Genomic DNA, 16,099 nt, shown 5'->3' with positions numbered 1-16,099 from the left:
ATTTTTAATACTACTAATGAATCTTAACTAATTGAGAAATGCCTATCTAGTAAACAAAACAGAAGAATAAGGAAGCCTAGAAACTTCAGAGTCATTCTAATTTCTATCTAGTCCTCTTGACAACTAACTCTTGCTAGCCCTGGACAGCTGCAGGGCTAATTTGGTCTTTCCTTCTTAGCAGGAGGCTCTGCTTCCTTCTGTGGGCAATATCTTCTCCTGTGTATGTTCCTTCCCCTCACAGTTGCAAACACCCTGGAAGATACAAAACACAGCATCCAATGTTCATTCAATACACACCATTAAAACAAGCTCCCAGGTTTCAGTTTCTCTATGAATTTCTGTCTTTGCTGGCTGTGACACCTTTGTTAATGGATCAGCACCATGAATCTGATCTCTCTTGTTTCAATTTCTTCCAATTTCTTTTCTCTTTTCCCTTAATCCTATTTTGAATTCCACCAGCACCATCAAACCAAGCTTTGATGTGCCTATTCCTGCTTGTGTGAATTGTGACTTGTTGGGGCGCGGCAAGGTTTCATTCTGAATGCTGGGGTTTAACAGAGCTGTTTGTGTTTAAAGTGGGCGGTAACCACGTTGAGCACGGCGGCGAGGGGCCGTCCTCCAAGTGTCCTGGGCTTGCCCTGTGGTGCCTGTGCCAAGGGTCAGCCTGTGTTAGTGCAGAGGGCCAGGCTGCGAGCAGAAGAGGAAGAAGTTGCGCACCTTTGGCACTGCCCACATGGAAAGGAGCCTCCTGCCGGACGGGGCAGCTGGGCTGGTTGGCAGCAGGGACACTTGTCGGTGTGGGCCCTCTTGCAGCTTCTCTTCCCTGTCTCTCCTTGCTCCTTTCTGGGAGGGCTTTTGCTCCTCTTTGCTTTGCCCACAGTCTGGAAATCAAAGAATCCTGATCAATTTTTCTTTCCTCTCACAAAGCTGAAAATCAGAGTGTCCAGCGCAAAAATCTTTCGGGTAAGCAAAATTCCTCCAAACCCCGAAAAGCTGAGAAAATGCCCGGATTTGGTAGTGGGTAGCAGTGGGGTGCCAACACAGCATCTTGGAAGAAAAAACACCTCCTTTCTACTGCAATAAATATGTGGATATCTGGAGTTCCACATTTCTTATTTCTACCTCTCTGCTTAACATTTCTTTATCCCTACTTTTCCTCCACAAGTGTCTAGGGAAAGGGTTTTCAAATCTGTTCAGTTAGTGAAGACACATCATTACCCAGTTTCTACTCCCCAAAATGATCTCTCTCTCTCTCTCTCTGTGAACCAAATTCCATTTTACCGTTAAGGAAAGTTTGAGCAGAGCCACAGAACCGGCAGGTCCTTTTTGGGGAGTACGCTGGGATGCTACAAAAGATCCCGGAAAATCTGCAGCATCTCTGTGAACACAGCCAGCATTGCTGATCTTAGCAAGCAGTGAGGAATGAAGGATCTGATTGGAATCAGTGAGGGTGGCAGCCCTTGAGAAAGCAGCCTATAGAGAGTCAAACCCCATTTTGGTGGAGGTGCTGCTTTGTTGGGTCAAAGTTCTGCTCCAGAATTCCCTATTTCAGAGCAGCAGCACAGTGAAGCTCTGGGCAGCATCTGCTGTGCCTTTCCCAGTGTATGGGACAATGTGATCCTGGCAGAGCGGCGTCTCGCATGACTCACCAGCAAGTTTTCTCCCCTTCTCCCTGTTTCGTGACCCTCCTGGCGTATCTTGATTTTCTTGCCACTCACCTGAGCAAGAGTGTGGGCAAGTTTCTGTCCTTTTTTCCAGGAGTAATAGTACTCCACACACTGTGCCACGGTCTTACTCTGAATCTGTTGTGAAGAGAAAAAGGAGGAATCTAAAATGGCCATCCTGTAGGGTGCCTTGAAGAAAAAGTAGAATATGGCATAGAGGAGGAAGTAAAATCATGGAGTATGTTCAGTAAGGCATAAAATGAAATAATTAGGGAGTAAAAGAGGCATTCTGCCCTGTAGTAAGCTGTGTGTTATGCTACGGAATGCATGACACATGTAATGCACAGTTGAAAAACAAAGCCATCGAACACTGTTTCTCCTTCCCCTGTTCATTCCAGTTATTCCAGCACAATGTGTAGAGGAAGCACCAGCACACGCATGAGACAAATGGGACAGAATAAACATTTATCTTCCAAAAGAACTTTGAGAAAAGGGCTGGAGAGGCAGATTCACTGCTTTCACCCAGCCTTTCATCCGCTTTTTTATTTCAATGTTTTGGTATTTGACACAAGACAAACTGAATTCCAGTACTTGGTAACAGAAATAATCAACATTTGCTTCTGATGCTCTTCCAGGGTAAAGAATGTGCTATGGATTTACCTGCTTCTGGATGAGATGAAAATCCTTGCCATAGGTGTGCAAAGCCTTTTGGAAGGACTCCTTTTCCTCAGGTGTCCATATATCAGAGTCTGGCAATAAAAAGCAGCAGGTAAATGGATCCCTCTAGTCACTTGAGGTAGATCCCACTGGCCTTAAAAATGAAATCGGCGCCATCCATCATTCACCTGTGTACATGTCTGCTCCTCAGAAAATAATGAAGGCAGGAGCAGGCATTGCCCAGGGAAAAAACCACAGGAAACAAGTCAAGCTAAAGGACTAGATGCTCCTGCTTTCTCCACCCCCCATAGAAGACCAGACCCTATGTTGATTTTCCTTGTTTAAGCACTGAAGGCTGGACATGGCAATGAAGGGGAGGGCAGTATCTGTCAGTGAAGGAACAAGCTGTGTTTTGCTTACCTGCATAATGGTAATCAGCCAAGGGATGGCCTTGAGGTGTCGGAGGCCCCCCTGAGAGCAACATCTCCAGAGCCTCCTGCAAGATCAAAGGGGAAAAGGCTTTAGCTGCCTCACCACACGGAAAGGAACCAATAAACATAAAACACTGCCTTTCAGCCACTTGGCCTCTTCATTGATTCAGTCCACTGGATCTCATATGGGTCAAACCTTGTGATTTGCTACCAATCCCTTTGATCATGCTCCCCAAGAGCAGCATGTGACTCACCAACTGCATGATTTTGTTCCTCCTGCAGCCAGAATTACCTCAGATTACTGAGGCTTCTGGGAATTTCCCCTCAATCCACCCCAAAATGTCTTAGAGAGCCCAAAATGTCTTAGGAGATTTTCAAGGCAGCAGGTTGTGGAGCCCTTAGGTGGTGTGTTCAGGAGAGATATTCTCCCTGCTGGAGGCATTTGGACTGAGCCCTGACACAGGTGGAGGAGACAGAGCAGACAGCAAGTGCTGTGCTTCTTGTTAACTCCCTTCTTCAAAGAGCAGCCAGGAAAGGCTGTCCCAGTGGGCAAGCCTTATTAATTCTTCTCAGTGCCCTCTCCTCTGCGCTGCTTCTTACCGGAATGCTGCCGCGTGCCTGGTGCAGGCAGTGCAGGGCAAGCTCCAGGTTAGCTGCTGCCCGGGAAAAGCCACGGGAGCTGGCCATGTCCAACAGTTGTCTTACTGCAAGCACAGCAAAAACCCACCAAAAGTCAGGCATGAGCCAAGAGGGAAAGGTTGAGATACAAGGGCAGAGGAAAGCACAGGAGCTGAAGACAGCAGGTTGTAGAGCATGAAAAGGACAGCAAAGAAATAGGCAGCTGAAGCAAGAGGTCATGTCATAGCAGCTTTTGAAAAAGGAAGGGGGCGGGGGGCAATCTCCTTGCTTGCGGTGGCAAATGCCCCAACCAAGCTGGAGATCAGGGAAGTTGTTCTTTTTCCTTCTCTGCTGCGCAAACAGAGCATTCTCCTTGCCTCTAACACACCCACGCAGGAAGAAGAGCGAGACAAGGAGAGAAGCAGAGAGTGCTAGAGGTGCCTTTTGACAAAAAAGGTAGCATTTTACAAACCAAAATATCTCAGGATGGAGGAAAATCTTGACAGTTACCTCTGTCAGGTTTGTCCATGTCAGAGTCATCTTCCTCCCAGGGCTTCCAGACTAGGGATGCAGGCTCTTCATCGTCACTGGGTGGTCTGGTCTGCAGCTCAGGGAGCTCAGCCTGAAAGTCACTGCCAACGTTGATGTGTCTAAAAGCAAGAAGGAAGTGGAGGTAAGAAAGGCAAGTGGTCAAGAGACTCTCCCCATGGGCCCACAGGCTTGAACCAATGCCAGTCCGACTCTGAAACAGCAGTTCTGCTCCTGGCCATTCCTCAAGTTTGCCATCCTTTCATGCCTATGCCAAAACTCACGGCTGAATGTGGGCTCTTGCTTTCCTTCTCATTGTGCCTCTCCTTTCCACCTGAAAGAGATCAAAAGAATGCCCCAGGTAAAAATCATTCTGCCACCGTGTGTCGGTAGCCTTCCTTCTTGTCTTCATCATCGCAAAGCGCAAACTCCTCTGTCCAAGCTGCCATCTGTTTGGTGTAATTGCCTTTTTTCACTTGGAACTTTGGAGGCAGGGCTCCCCAGTAGGCTGCAGCATCTTCAAGAGGGGAAGCAGGAGGGCATGCACTGCTCCCTCCAGTCTTGGAGCCAGTGAGAGGACCCAAAGGAATGGCATGAGAGTTGTGTCAGGGGAGGCTTAGGTTGGATATGAGGAAAAGCTTCTTCAGCCTCAGGGTGGTTGTGCACTGGAACAGGCTCCCCAAGGAAGAGATGAGACCACCAAGCCTGCCAGAGCTCAAGAATTTTTTGGGTGTTGCTCTTGGGCACAGGGTGTGATTCTTGAGGCTGTCTCATGCAGGCCCAGGAGCTGGACCCAAGGACTTCTGTGGACCCCTTCCAACAAATTTTGTGATACTGTAATTGTGTTCTTGAGAAGGACCACACAAGATGGTATTTCAGGGCTGCCTCTGTGCATGAGGCAGAACCAGCCCTACGGGCATTGAAAAACATCAACAAATATATACCAATATCTCTAGGGGAAAGAGATATAAAGCAGATGGAATAGAAAAAATCTATAAAGATATTAAAACATAATGTATCTGTAAGTGATAAAAGTAAGTAAGTGCATAAGAATGGCTGAAACCAGACTGTTTTTTGTAGGTGAAAGCCAGTATTGAAGGACAAGCCTGTGCAACTGCTTGCATGCCCTGACCAGCAGGGATCACAGAGGAGAAGTTCCATCTTTCTGGTTTTTAAAGCTTTGGAGGAGGTGTGAGCAGAGCCAGGGCCCAACAGGATTTGTTGACACTGAAACCTGGAATTTCTCAGAAATGACCAGATTGTTTTGGGGTCACCACAATGTGGTTGTAGGACTTCAATGGTTACCAAGAACTTTTAATTGGGTCATTTGTGGATGAGAATCTGAAAGTGCCTTGTGACAGTTCTCTTGGTCTTCTAGGAAATAGTGTGTATTTCCACTGGAGGCATCATTATTCCTAGGGACGTTTGAGCCCGCTGTCATGCGTAACCTCATGTGGAGAAAGTGAGCACAGACCATGTCTGTCATGGTCGGTGGGACAGGCAGCTGGAGCTCCTGCCTTTCTGTGAGTGGTTTGAGGGCAAACGGGGATGTCCTTACCTTGGACAGTCCCAAAGTGCTGTTGGGATGCTTGGTGGCTGACAAGGAGATGAGGATGTGGATGCAGAGGCTGGATGTGGCGCTGAGGCCAGAAGGTGTCTGGTCAGGGCCAGCCGAGGAGCAGATGCTGCAGATGCTGCTGCACTGCTGCTGCACCGCTGCTCCACCAGTGTTCCACCAACGGCCGCAGGAGCAGGAGACAACGACGGTTGCTATGGGCACAGCCCAACATTCCATGCAGAACCCCAGGGCACCCAGGGGACCCAAACAGGGATGGGCCACCTGTGCCTCTTTTTCACTGCTTCTGCTGCAAATTTGCTCTGAAGACCTTCCCACTGGGGCATTTCTTGTCCATCCTCTGGGTGGGTCAAAGCAGTGCAGGGACAGCTCTGGGTCCTCTTCTCTGTGCTTCTCTCTAAGGTGCCTGCAGCTGAAGCTGCACAGGAGCCTGGCTCTGTCCAGGGACCCAGACCACACTGTTTGCACTGGAGAACCAGAAGGACTCTGGTGCTGGCTTTTCTGCAGCTCTGAGAGTAGCAAGAGATTGCAAGTCGTTCTATGGAGAAGCAACTGCAGAGCTTTCTCTGCAAGTGGAGGCATTCATCCTGTTGCTTTCTAAATTGTCTGGTGCCTAATAATGTGGCTTGGTGTTTTCCCTCTTTTGGGCACCTGAGCTAGTCTCTCACCTCAACACTCATTCCTAGAAACTTGGAGAAACAGGATGTTTTGCAGGGGAATTGATGGGGACAGCCCACCAGCAATTCCCTAGCAAAGAGTTGATGAAGAATTTGGGTATCTTTCTTGCAGCTCCCTTGAAGGAGCAAAATGTTGGTCTCAAAAGCCTGTGGGATTCCTCTAGAAGACTAAGAGTAACAGAATTCCTTCTTCACACCAATGGTTGTCCCATTTGTTTTCATACTTAGGTCCCAGATAAGGAAAACCCAGAGGGTTTGGCTGCTTTCCTGCTGAATGTTAAGCAAAAGCAAATTTTGCTTCCTTGCCAGCCTGCTTGTTAAACACACACCAGCATATGGAGGGCACAATTTTGTTAAAAATTGTGTGCTTCAGAGTAAATACTTTGTTTGTTATGCTTGTCTCACCCTTGACTTGCTGAAAACCATGGCTGTAAAAACAACATTCATGAATTCTGGAGCTCTGGCCTCCAGAAACAGCAAAATATCTCCAATGGATGAAGTGCCTTTCTCCTCTTCTATCCTCTTCCAGACCATTGAAAGTTAGGCACGAAACTCTTGTATTTTTTGTAGTTTCTAAGAAACTTAGGGAAATTACTTTCATTTATTGCCAATATAACCAGAGCAGGATAAAGAGGTCAAAAACCAGATCTCCTCTCTTGCTGTGCATGCACTTTATTTTTTCCCCCTTCTTTAATATGTTATTCCAGAAACGCTCCTGCTTTTTCTGATGCATTGGCCTTGGCCAGCAGTGATTTCATCTCAAAGTCGAGGTGACATTGGCACTGGCTGCATCAAACCTGTGGAAACTTCTGTCAGCTTCTCACTGAAGCCATCCCTGTAGTTCCTTACATGAAGTTCAGCCAGAGGATCTTCAGCTCTTTTCTTTGCCCCAGGAAAGCCATGAGCTGTGTTCCTGAGAGTAAGAGCCACCACAGAAAACTGTCTGCTTTTTTTGTGGGAAAATGTTTAAAGAATAAAAATTCTATATTTTGACATTGTCCTGTAATTTTTGTCAGCTAAATTGCTGAGTAAAATCAAAGTATTTTCCTCAGTGTTGTAGCTATTGGTGCACTTCCTATGTCACTTTTTCTTATAGAATTTATTAGTTGTATATTGTTGTTATTAATCCAATAAATAATTGTAAGTTACGTATTTTGTTTATTTCGGTTCACTACTGATATGGAGTCTGGCACCCTCACCCAGCCCATTAGTGAAGTAATTACAATCATGTTGCTGTTGTGTTATTAAAATATAATTTGGGGCATCTGAGTATAATTTGGGAGATTTAATGGAGTCATAATATTAAACTGTGGGATAAGTAATACTTGTAGACTGCTGATGTATTAAAATACCTGAGGAACTTAATTGCCACCCACCTTGTTTGCTGGCATGCAAGGGTGACACCAGCAGGGAGACAGAGATCACCGGGGGAGCCATGGTTCCATCCTCAACAGGCTCTCAGGGTTTGCAGGGATGTTTTTTGTATCCCACTGTCTCCAGTGACAGTTCCTGAGTGTTAATGCTTCTCATGTCCTGCACCATAACACAAAAAAGGAGACAAGGGAAGGTCAGTGGGCACTAGTCATCCAAGGACTTCAAAGTCCTTTGCAAACAATTCTCAAGTCCTTAGGAATTGCTTTTTTGTTATGTAAAATATAAATGTTAATCATGGTTGCTTATAAGCAACTACACCAAATTTCTCTGAGCACAGTGTAATTCAGAGAGATCAGAGCAGAAATCCTTAGTGTTCAAATTCCCTGTCTTCGTTTTTAAAAAAATGAGCTTGCTTTAAGCTAGAACTATTTTTCACTTCTATTTCACAGCTAAAAGCTAGTAACATGAACCAGAATAACATTATAAGGAAGGAAAAGACATGGACATTTGTTTTACTTACCATATTTTTAATTTAAAAGCCATTTTGGAAAGCCAAGTTGTGTAGGGACACAGAATAAGGTGGAAGGATTTATCTACTGAAAGCAGCAGTTAGATTTGCTTACATTTTTATGACTTTATGTTCATCATATAATATACGTAATAGATTTGGGAAATATTAAAGAATATAGGTTTCTTTCAGCAATAGGCAAATTAATTAAAACACTCTAAGTCATATACAGCACTGTTGTTTAAAATACTAAAAGATGGCAGATGACTTCAAAAGTGTATAGATAATAGATGTTTTGGCATTATTATTAAATATTACAAAGATGGAGGACCTATTTCAATGGTATATGGAATGGCAATTTTTTACTCTTTTGTAAATGTGAAAATGTTAGTACCAGTAAAAATACCTGGTGAATTCTTCAACTTTAAATATATACTAGAACTTTAGTTCTCTTTTCTTGAATCTGTTAATCCGCAGAATCTTGAGTAACTCTATACCAAATAATTAAACAATTCCTAAATGTTAATTTGTAAGTTAATACACAAACTAGAACAATTGAAACAATGCTGTGGTAGGACAAACAAGGACAATGCTGTGACAAAATTCCTGAAGGAAACATGTCTTCAGAAATACTGAGGGAATGGAATTTATGGACCTCAATCCTGTAAGGTAGCTGGATCCAAAGTATTCCATTTATTTACTCACCAATTCTTGCCAGCATAAGCAATATCTAGAATTTAAAAGCATAAGTGGCAGTCTATGGCACATTGGGCAATATACAATTAACCAATATAAATACAATGCATAGAAACATACACATGTTTACATACACAGAGAGAGAGGAGAAAGATGTTTTCACTCAGGCTCAAATGTTGCTCAAATGTTGCTCAAATCTTAAAACAATAACTGTTTATCTATGGCATACAACCTTGGGAAGCATTATGTTTTTAACAGACATATTTAAAGATAACTATCTCTGATAGGAGTTTTTAAAAGCAGTCACTTACAAAAAGTCAGTCATTAAAAAGCAAACTGATAAACTCTTTACCTCATGGCATGTCATACAGAAATTTGCAACCTTCAGAGGCATTGGGAATTGTTTTGTTATGTACTATTTCAATGCTATGTTTTAAAAGGCAAAATTCAGAACTCCGAATTTATGGAGGACGGATTGCAAATATGAACTGACAGCGAAAAATCAGAATGAGCTAATGCAGATCACAACTGTGACATCAGAATTAATCAAGCGACACAAATTCAGTACTATCTGTTTCATGGAACATTTTGATTTTTTAAAATTTGCCAGTATTGTTGTCCCATACGTCAAGGTGAAAGATTACACAGGCCCCACTTTATATAGGAAATAATGGAGAAAGGCGAGCTCATATAGTGCTGTAAAACTGAAGTGGAAATGAATTTACCAAGCATTCTGGGAAGAGATGCTCAATGAAAAAATGGATTAGTCAGGGAAACATTGTTACAGTAAATGAGACATGAAATGATGAAGTCTTGCTGAGGGTTTTTAGGTGTTAGGGTGGATAAGAAAAGGGTCCACTATGACTGTGTATTTCTAACATTTTTACTTCACTTCATTGCAAATGCTTGACAGAATCATTGCCAAAGTTATCTTTTGGACGGGACATCTAAGTGAAGCTACTTTGCTTTTTAGCATTTGACAGATAGTTACTAAGAGGATGGAGTACTTTTGTTGTATTTTCACATAAATTTTCATCTGAATTAAATACCAAATATATTATTTTGCTGTCTGCACTTTCTCAGCCTTTCTGTGATGCTTTAATTGATGTCCTTTCACAAAAATAGGAAGAAGTTTATTTGGTTGCTAAATATTACTCAAATGTTAACTGCATCTCACAGCATGGGCATGAAGCAGGAAGTATACAGCATTCTAAATCTGTTATTATGAGTATTGCAAATCAAAGAAAAAATGTTTTACAATGAAATTACTCTGTGGAATAGAAATCCCACAAAACTAGTATTCTTGATTCAAAATTCTGCACTTTGTGTTCTGTATCTCTTTTGGGTTCTTTATTATTCACATTTTCACTGATTTTAAATATGGGTTTCTTCTGAGTTATATAGCGTGAAAAAGAGAAAGTGATTTTGAGTTACAGTTGTAGTTTGCATCAAAAATATTAATTCCTTTGAGTCTAAGAATATACTTCTCTATACTTTTTCTAAGAGATGTTTAGCAGGCAGGTACCATGTTTCAAAGTGAGTTTCTTTCCACCAATTGGATCACATAGCTTCTGGTGACCTTTTTAAAAATTAAGTTTAAAATTATTTTAATAAAAGTGGCATCTCATGTATGAAACCAGACACACCAACCAAAGGCTACCATAAAAAAAAAAAATGGAAAGAGCTTAGGGCTTTCAAGGCAAATGTGTTTTGAGAACAAAAATAATAGTTTATTGTACCATCTTTTCCTGGCCACTTATGACTATTTAGACTATGCTGGTACTCTCAAGATATTGATAATCTAAGACATTAATTATATAATAGTAGATAAAATCAAACCTTAATTTCTGCTAAAAATTCCATGACACTTATCAAAGAAAGTTATTTAGCAATTTACAATACCTGGTTATGAGCTGTACTCCAGCACTTTCAGTGGTTTGAAAAGTTTACAATTATTTCAGTGATCTTGTAAGTCTTTAATTCATAAGTCATTTACTATGAGAGATGGAATTTTCTAAGGGGAAAACTGGCTTTGCATTCATTCACAGTATTATAGTAGTACATACTTTTAAATGGTTTTTATTCTATGAGATCACAAGCTGGAACAGAGCACTCTGCATGCACTACAGCTATACCACACAAAAATAATGGTACCTTATGATATTTGAAATAATTTGGCAACCCAGTTTAATAGATCTAAGTACATACTCTATCCATAACTCTTTATAGCCACATAAATGCTAACAGTATCATGTATTTCATCCTTATGGAAAGACACAAACAAGAATATCTTTGGCAAAACATTCACTTTGTCAGTGGCTAGTCTTTTTCGTCATGGTTCTGAGTGTTTTCTCTCCAACACTTCAGATCTCTGTTTACTAAAATGATGATTTACCATTCACAGCTTCTAGGTTATTCTGAGCTTTGAATTTTCAAGTATGGGATAGAGCTTGCGGTTCATCACGGACCTGCTTGTTTTCTCTCCAACACTTAAGATCTCTGTTTACTCAAACAAAGATTTACCATTTACAGCTTCTAGGTTATTCTGAGCTTTGAATTTTCAAGTATGGGATAGAGCTTGTTGCACATTTATACTCCAGTATTTCACAGGGAATAGTGGTTCCACTTCAGTGTGCTTATCAACAGCAGTTCAGTATTGGTGCCATGACCCTTAATGCCAAGCATTTTGTGAAGTTCTGGATTTTTTTACCTATTCATTTCAGATCATATCAAAGTTTATCACCATATAAAAACATTTTTGGTGTCATTTTCAGTTATTTTATCATGGACATGAAAGGCTGCATGGTCAATAAAGGCATGGGTTGGAATGGAGATTAATGGGCATCCTTAGGTAATTCTGCAATTTAATGTAAATAGCATCTTTCAAAACTAGAGAAAAAGCATTTATTTATTTTAAATGAGGGACAAAGGGATGTGACCCTAATAAGAAAATCCTTCCTCATGAATTGCAGGGATTTTTAGTATGTAATCCCCTGAAGAACTTTAAACTTTTGAGTTAATAATGCAGTTTTGTTTTCCTTCTATGCAGTGCTTCAGAGAGATAGGCTTTTTTCAAAGGCAGAAAAGGTATGGAGAGTTTTTCCCTACTTCTGATGTGCTTCCAGTGATCCTTGTATCAACCATTGAACTGACTAACTTTTGGTAACTTAACATTTTAAAGACTTTCATTAGAACACTGTTGTAAATAACAGATCAGGATCACAATAAAACAACTAATCTGGTTCCTGTGTTCTGTTTCTTTCCTGCAACCAAAGTTAGTGATGTACTGTGTCCTTTGCTATCTCCCATGCCCATTTCTTAAAACAAATTTGGCCGAATAAAGAATCAGTAAGAAATTGAGTCAATGTTAAAATCTTTTCCTCTAGAGATCTGTGATGCTTTAAAGAAACAATACTTTTTGTCTTGAAAGTGTGCACTGAGCTACTGTTACTGAAAGGAGAGAACAATTACTGCATTTTTAACATTAAATAGACTCATTTTCTAATTGACTTTAAATCTGAGCAGGCACAAGTTTAACAAACAATTCATGCTTCTTCTTCAGAGACAGCCTTATCTGCATGCTGAAATCTGTCATTTTTCATACCTGTAATTCGCCCCTTCTGAAAAGTGACCACTGAAATTAACTGAGTGAGTAGCTTTTTTTAGTTCTATCACAATGCCTTTTCTTTTAAGGAACTGATTTACAACCTGTTATGTATGTTAAATGGAAAATTCAGAGGGACAAGTTATTAATTAAAAAGTAAGTTTTTTATATAAGCCCTTGTGCAATAAATCTCTAGCACTTCAAACTATGCTGAGTTTACAGCTATGCGCTTGAAAAGCTATCAGAAACTTCCAGAGTTATTTTCTGTGTCCATTCCCACTACTTGCTCAGTGTCTGCACACCTTTAGAGTATGCAAGTAAGATTCAATTGATTTTTCAAAAGTCAGCTGTTAAATGAATGTATGTCGGGGGTTGGGTGCTGGCCAAACATCAGTGACCCCCACAAAAATCATTCACTCATTCTCCTCTGCTATAGCTAAGCAGAGGAGGGGGAAGAAAACACTTTAATGGGATTCATGAGTTGAGGTAAAGATTGGGAAGAAACACTTTAAAGGCAAAAAAGGCTTAAAACTTAAAATGTATAAAGAAAAAGATATTAACAGAATTAAAAGATGATAAAATAAACCTTTAGAACACCTTTTACTCCCCCAGCCCTTCTTTCTTTCCCATTGACAGTGCAGGGAGATGAAACATGGGATTTTTAGTCAGTTTGTTACTTCTAAAGATCTTTCTTCAGTTCCCTTAAAAAGAGGAGTCTCCTTTGCTTTGCCATAGCATCTTTTCCATGGGAGACAGTTCTCTGTGAACTTTTCCAACAGGATTCCAATTTTCAGGAGTAGCAGTCCTCCCAAAAAACAGCTGAAATGTGAGACCCTTCCATGGGCAAAACCAGTCTTTCCATAACTGTTTTTCTTCGTGGGTCATTTAGTTCTTTTTTTTTTTTTTTTTTTTTTTTAAGGATGAGCTGTCCTAGTATATAAGCAAGGGTTTTGTTTTTTCTGTCTCTGGAAGCGAGAGTTCTCTCTCTCTCTGTTCAAGCTTTTCACCAGATCACAGCTTCTCAGCATCCACACGCTCCAGTGTGAGCAACTTTTCTGCATGGGAATAAAGTTTGAGCAAAGAAAAACAAGAAAAATACTGCATGCTGTTAAAAAACGTAGTTCTACCCAAACTGGGATATCTGTTACCTAACTTATGGTTTACTGTCATCTCTGTTCCTTCCACTTGCTGGAAGATATTTCTGGAAATTTCTGGAAATCACTTCTTTCACTGAACCAAAATCTGCCTAATTTTTGTTCAATGCTATATCTTTCCTATTTAATATTTAAATTGTTTATTTATGTATCCTTCTGTCAGCTTCACTTCATGTATGCTATTACAGCCTTCCGAACAACTACACCACACTTTGTATTTCCAGCAGTGTGATTATCTGCAAGATGAATTTCACCAAGAGATCCTTAGATTTAATAATTCTGGTTTTTAATATGCATGACTTAGCTTCCAACTGTGTGGGATGTTTTAAATTTCCCTTTTTGCCTAAAGGTATTGTGGCATTCATGCAGTTGTGCACTGTCATATTGCCTGGAATACATGTCGGAGTCAGTTCTGTCATGAGGGCACTTTTCCAACACTGTTGCTTAGTTAGCAAGAGCTATTAATGGAGGTTTCTGGATGGGGAGAAGCCTGGTACTCTGCTGCTTTGTGTGGAGCCATTCAATTGTTCATCATCTTTCCCTCTGGGTCTCCTTGTGGACTGCACTCATTAGAAGAGCTGGCCTTCTATGTATCATACCAGAGTTTTCCAACATTACAGGCCAGGAAGAAACCTGTCCTTAAATCACTGTCTACAGGCAGGAAGGACACCATTCAGCATCACAAAAGCAATACGCTACTTTTGCTTCTGATGGTGTAGTGATTGCAGCAGCAGAGGCACAGGTTCCTGCCTGATGACAGCTGTATGTGTCCTGACACAGCTATATTGAGAGTCTCTGTGCCACACATGAGAATTCTTGTCCACTAATGGTCACATTCAGGGAGATAAGGCATCTGTAAAGATGGAATGACACCAAACTGCCTCAAGACAAAAACTAGCAATTTTTGGGCTTTGGGTGAAGAAACTACAGTAATTTCATAATTATAAGCTGCACTGAGTATAAGCCGCACTTCTGGGTGCCAGCAACTTTTCATTCTTTGTCCATATATAAGCCGCACCTGATTATAAGCCTCACGTTACAATACAGAGTGTGATAAAAGGTATCTATTCTATCACCATCTGTTGAGGATGGGGCAGTGATCCTTATCTCTGCAGGAGATATTCTGCTAATGGGCCATCCATTGAAACCAGGTGGGGCATTGTTCTTTATCTTTTCACAACCCATCCTTCCTCCAGCCAGTCATTTTCTGCTAATGGCCTATTGAGTCCCACTGTGTGACTGATAAAATTACTGCATCCCATTGGAAGTTGCTCCAGCCAAGGGGAAGAGCCCAACATTTCTTACCAAGATAAAAACAGAGGTTTTGGGACCCTAAGGGAGCCCCTTTCTTCAGTGGACTCCAGAGGAAAACTGGATTTCTCCACATCACCACTGGACCTCCAGAGGGAAACTGCACCTTCTGCAGGAGCACTGCTCCAACTGAATCACATCTGTCACTGCAGGAGGATGCAGCCACCATTTAATGGGACTGCTACCAATACCCTGCCTGATGGGGTGTCAGGTTGTACTCTGACTTTGTCAGGGTTTGGAGTTTGTTTCTTTGTAGTACTGTATTTCTATTTTAATTTCCCTAGAAAAGAACTGTTATTCCTAATTCCCATATTTTTGCCTGAAAGCCCCTTGATTTCAAAATTATAATAATATGTAGAGAGGGGGTTTACATTCTCCATTTCAAAGAGAAGCTCCTGCCTTTCTTAGCAGACACCTGTCCTCCAAACTAAAACAGTAACTTTTTGTTCTTTGTCCATATATAAGCCGCACCTGATTATAAACTGCACTTCGGGTTTGGGCCAAAATTTTAGTCAAAATGGTGCAGCTTGTAATCGTGAAATTACTGTACTTGCACCTGTGCAACAGAATCAGGCGAATCCAATTGTGAAGAATGCACTCTGAATTATTTTATGCAAAATCCAATATTTGTTTTACAAAACTGTATACTGTTGAATTTACACCAAAACACCTTTTGTTTTTAATCCTTTATAATTTTTTATTTTATTAACTCTTGACTTTTGATAACTACAGTTTTGAACTATTTTTCAGACCCCAGAACTGCAATTCAATTGCTTTCTAATTGGTATTTAATAATTTAATAGTTACAACTTACTGATCACGTAATGAAGAAAATACAAGTGATTAAAAGCAATGCCAAAGATAACCAAAAAGCACACAACTATTTATGTTCAACTAGAAAAGTGCAGTTTTAAAATGGAAAGGATGAGAGACACACTGCAAAGTTATTTGCCAAGATCATTTGGCTGGAAGGGATCATAGCGCAAGTTGTGCCACTGTCTAGGCAATTCCCACTGATGGCTACCTGTGAACTTCTTATTGAGGGGTGCACACATGAGGAGAGGTTGGGGAGGTATAAGAAAAGGGGCACAGAAGACAAGCATCTGCAGTATAATACAGAAAGAGAAAATAGAGTGGTAGGAGAGACTGAGATCTCCCTGGCTGAAACAGCTGTTTTATAATTTTCCTTATCTTTTGCTCTTCCTCCCACTCTCAAGTTGGTAAAGGAAACATATGTAAGCAGAACCGTCAGTGCTGCTTGGCTTCACTCCAAAGCTGCTTGGAATGCTCTCCTCACTCCC

This window comes from Catharus ustulatus, chromosome Z (genome assembly GCF_009819885.2).
Source record: "Catharus ustulatus isolate bCatUst1 chromosome Z, bCatUst1.pri.v2, whole genome shotgun sequence".
NCBI lineage: Eukaryota > Metazoa > Chordata > Aves > Passeriformes > Turdidae > Catharus > Catharus ustulatus.
This window is presented reverse-complemented; position numbering follows the sequence as displayed.